Source organism: Rhagoletis pomonella, unplaced genomic scaffold (genome assembly GCF_013731165.1).
Source record: "Rhagoletis pomonella isolate Grant_MI unplaced genomic scaffold, Rhpom_1.0 Rhpom_scaffold_00008, whole genome shotgun sequence".
Taxonomy (NCBI): Eukaryota; Metazoa; Arthropoda; class Insecta; order Diptera; family Tephritidae; genus Rhagoletis; species Rhagoletis pomonella.
Genome location: NW_023458562.1, coordinates 27,503,339 through 27,507,928, shown reverse-complemented (window position 1 = coordinate 27,507,928; position 4,590 = coordinate 27,503,339). Strand labels below are relative to the sequence as shown.

General features: G+C 31.5%; 1 long non-coding RNA gene across 2 annotated transcripts in view; it reads right to left on the bottom strand.

The window, feature by feature from the left end:
- LOC118745157 overlaps positions 1 to 3,275 on the bottom strand; it is a 41,692-nt gene extending 38,417 nt beyond the window's left edge. The window contains exons 1-3 of one of the 2 annotated variants that reach the window (XR_004993624.1): positions 3,021 to 3,275; positions 2,747 to 2,847; positions 2,067 to 2,161 (exon numbers count right to left, since the gene is read on the bottom strand). This is a non-coding gene — a long non-coding RNA (uncharacterized LOC118745157). The remainder of the gene's footprint in view (positions 1 to 2,066; positions 2,162 to 2,746; positions 2,848 to 3,020) is intronic. The other variant, XR_004993625.1, reaches the window with a different exon arrangement.
- Between the last annotated feature and the right edge of the window lie 1,315 nt (positions 3,276 to 4,590).

Genomic DNA, 4,590 nt, shown 5'->3' with positions numbered 1-4,590 from the left:
TGCCACTATGTTGTAATTTCTTAAGATTGTGCAATAGTCGACAACAAGTACCCTGATTCTGGCAACTCTCTTTCAACTCACCACAGTTTTCGAAACACAAAAGTAAAATTAAATTCAAAAAATAAGATAAAAATATATTTAAATAGTAAATGCAATTATAAAAATATTTTTTTTTCTTAAATCTGAGAGGGAGAAAATAGTTCTACAAAAAAATTTTAAAATTATATAAAAAAAATATTTTTAATTTTACAACAAAATCTAAAAATTAAAAGAAAATTAAACAACAGCTTAAAAACAAAAATATAAAATACGATCTTAAAAATTAAATCATATATTTATATATGTATATTTCACTTTTTAAAACAATAAAATCTAAAAATTAAAAGCAAATGAAATTAACAAATGAAAAATAAATTACATTAAAAAAAGAAAAATAAATAAAATAGGTTATAAAAATTAAATGAAATTTCAAGTATGTTTTTCTTTTATAAACAATAACATCCATGTGTACAGAAAATTTATCTAAAAAAAAAATAAAAATCAATTATGCAGAAAAGCACAAAATAAAGTAAATTCCTAAAATTTAATGAAATTAAATCTTTTTAAAGAATTACATTAAAAATAAAAATTTAACTAAAAAAGACAAACATACATAAAATGTGTCAAAAGTTAAATGAAATTAAAAAATGTGTATTTTCTTTTAAAAACAATAAAATCTAAAGGTTAAATTAAAAAAGAAAAACATTTTATTGAAAAAAAACAAAAAAAAATCCTGTGCACCAGGACCCGAACTTAGATCTCTCTAATAGCACACCAGTGCTCTGCACACTCAAGAAAATTCAATAGAGTTTCGTGGAAAATTTTAACTTTTTTATAATATTTTTAGAATTTTTTGAGTATGCATTTTTGTTGTCCAATAAATTTTAGTGTAATTAGGTGCAAGTTTTAAGTAGCTAGGACCTATCGTTGATTTTTGGCAATTTTTTTCACGCAGTTTCTTCAAATATTACTTTGAATGGAAAATTTGGTAACACCTACAACAAAAAATTGTCTCAAAAATCACTTTTAACTTTAGCCTAATGTACGTATGGTAATTTTGCAATTTAGTACTTTATGTATGTATATGCGCTAGCTATGAATTTGTATATTATACATACATACATATATAAACACATACATATGTACATATATATATTTAGCATATCCATGTACGCTGGCAAATTCTTGGCTAACAACAAATTTCTCAATTTCGTTAAAAGTTTGTGCAATGCGATTTAGATAACGAAGTGGCCCTGCCCCAGTCAACGCTAAGAACCCAAAAATACACGCACAGACAAGTACATATGTGTGTAGAACTAAATACACATACAAATACTTGCCTGCGCGCTATTCACTTTCACCAAACACTTTTAGCTTTGTCGAACTTTTGTCAATTTTCAGACGCTTAAGCTGCTACTACTACGACTTCAAAACTCACGCTTACTCACTTCTTCCCCCGCTCCGAGAACTCATTGCTTAGCCTGCTGATGATATCAATTCAATTTTTGCAATTTTTGCAAATCTAACAAATTCGTTAAAGTCACAGAAAAGTATTACGTAGGCAAGTACTTTAGGTTGTCATTTCATTTTATATTTATTTCGACGCCCAAGCAATTTCCTACATATCTACTACACTTGGCATTGGTCACACAAACTGAGCTATTTATGTACATATGTACATACTGTGTGCTACTCTGAGCTACAGGCGGTCGAGTAGTGAGAGTGTAGAATAGAGTGGGTTTTCTGTGAAAAGAAGTGTGAAAAATATCGAAATGCACAAAACTTTTACGCTTCGCAAACGCACGCAGACAATTTTCAATATTCGCATAGCAGCGTTCATTCGTATTCTCCGGTGCGTATGTGTGTACTACATTGCGTATACGTGACCTCAGAGGAAATTGCGAATTGAGTATTGGTCAGCCAATATAAATGGTTTGAGTTAAATAAATATGCGAAAATATGTGCACATGCCTAGCTTTGTGAAGCCACCAGCTATGCCAGAAAGTGAAATACGTACGTATACTTACATAATCGACTAGAGTCATTTTTTTTTTTTTGTGAAATTCGCTGCTGACCTCCATTTATACGCCTTTCTCTTCAGCTGCTGCGAATTAGGAATTGGCTGGAAAATTAAAGTTTTTTTTTATAAAAATTATGTTTTAACAAGACGAGCACTTTTGACATAAAATGTACAAAGTTTTCATTAAAATAACGTACGTATACTTACATAATTGACTAGAGTCATTTTTTTTTTTTTGTGAAATTCGCTGCTGACCTCCATACGCCTTTCTCTTCAGCTGCAGCGAATTAGGAATTGGCTGGAAAATTAAAGTTTTTTTTTATAAAAATTATGTTTTAACAAGACGAGCACTTTTGACAAAAAATGTACAAAGTTTTCATTAAAATAAAATCATAATATTTTGGTTTTTCTTCTTTAAAATCCAAAGAATTTTCCATCGTTATCAAAAACTATAAAAAGAAATATCGAAAAATTTGACTATCAGTTGATCACGGCACAATAAATAGATGAACTAGTAAAACAGCTTCCTCGCCTTTTCTGAAATTCGGCTGCCTTATACAAATTTTTAAAGGCAAATTTTCAAATACGTAAGGAGATGTAAAATCAATGTAAACTCTTTCTTCTCGCTCTTATTACTTCAACTGGTATAATTCCACTATGGCTCTGATAAACAATATAATGTTTTACCTCAGCGCAGTGTAGAATCATCTCAGGTATTCAGAATCGCTCGGTAATTCAACGGTTCTCTCATGTCAGCTAAAAGGCTCCATCCTGCGTTCTCCTTTGCTCTGAAAAAAAAACGAAAATAATTCGAAATATTAAAAAAAAATGCTTTAGGACTTACTTTATGAAAAGAAAAACCATAGTTTTTACTTATTTTTTTGAAATTATTACATATATACACATAGTGGTTTATCAAAACTTGTATGTACATATATCAAATACGAGAATGAGAACTAACTTTTATGACCTGGTCAAAAAATTTTATAAATCTTTTGGTTGGGTTGGGTTAGTTTGGCTTGGTAGGAAGCCCACTTAAATCATCAAGGGGCTATTGTGATACCGTAGTATAGGCTAATTATATTCCACTTTCTCCTGGAAGTGAAACCATTTCGTCATCCATATGAAGGTCTCAAAATCATGGCTACCAGGCTCCGCCAATTTCCTCTACGGTGAGACAGAGTCTGCTGGCCTGCGTCACCATCAGTGATCCGTGATAGCCCCAACTACAATACATATGTTTGTTATAAAAAAAAAATTAATTTTTTTAATTTTACTTTTTCTAATTCAATTAGCAATACCACCTAAAATTTAAATTTTATCTTATTGAAAAGATTCATTTATAACACAAATTCCCTTTCGTTAAGGCAGTGTTTTACTTAGAAATTTTTGCATGATCTGTAATAAAAGTTGAAACAACGTTTGCTGTTTATTTACTAGAAAAAACTTGATATTTTTTTTAAATAATTTTTTGGGATATTTTTTGCTTGTCAGAAGTTGGAGTCCTTGCTAATTTCATTGTAAAATATATGTCTTCAAATTTATCAGCTTCAGACCGATTTAGGAATTTTATAATCAAAAAATTCATTTGAATTCACTTCTTCGAACTTTTAAATATTTAACCAGGCAGTCTAGACACGAAAGATACTTCGTTTTTATGTGCATTTATTTACACTCCCCCGTCAACTAAGTTAATAGTTCCGACAGTCCCATTTTCCATTACATTTTCCTCTAATAAGTAATTGACTTTACACTCCCACACCCTCTCCCCAAATTCATTTCGAAAACTTGCCTATAAATTAGAAATTATCATGTTCCCCTAAAAATATGCAAAGCGAAAAAAAACTACCCAAAAAGTGTAGATCTAAGCACCAAAGCACGCCAAACAATTCGCATTGCCAGCTGCGTGCCAAAAGAAATTTTAAAAAGAACTAAAAGAAAAAAAAACACGTGAGAAAAAAGTGAAATGAAATCAAACGAAGCGGAAATTATGCGATGCGAATGCACATTTTCATTTAGTGAATGGCAATGCGCTGAAAGACACAAACCGAAAATGCAACCGACAGGCAAAAATATGATGAAAGGATAGAAGAGTCGAAATATAGATAAATGGATTGTAAGGGGAGTGAACAATGGCAAGCAAGAGAGACGGGCCAATGTGAAAAACTGCAACTAGGCAATGCTGGTTGATAAAAAAGTATTGCAAAAAAAAAAAGTCGCAAAAGTCAGTGCAACTCCCTCTCGCCCCCGGCGTATTCACACTTTCTACAGCCGGCTGCTCGCCAAAATACGCGAAACTTGAAAAATTGAAATGCAGTACTAAAAGAAATGGAACTTGGCGTAAAAACGCATCAATGTCGCTATGGATTTGTCGGTTTCGCGCTGACGAGATTGCGTCGTGTGCAGCGAATCGCAAGGACTGCACTTTTTACACACATTACTGGGCATGCATACGAGTATGTATATACTTATATATGTATGCGCGATCTGTGTGGCATGTGTAGGTATACATATATGTATGTGTGTATGTA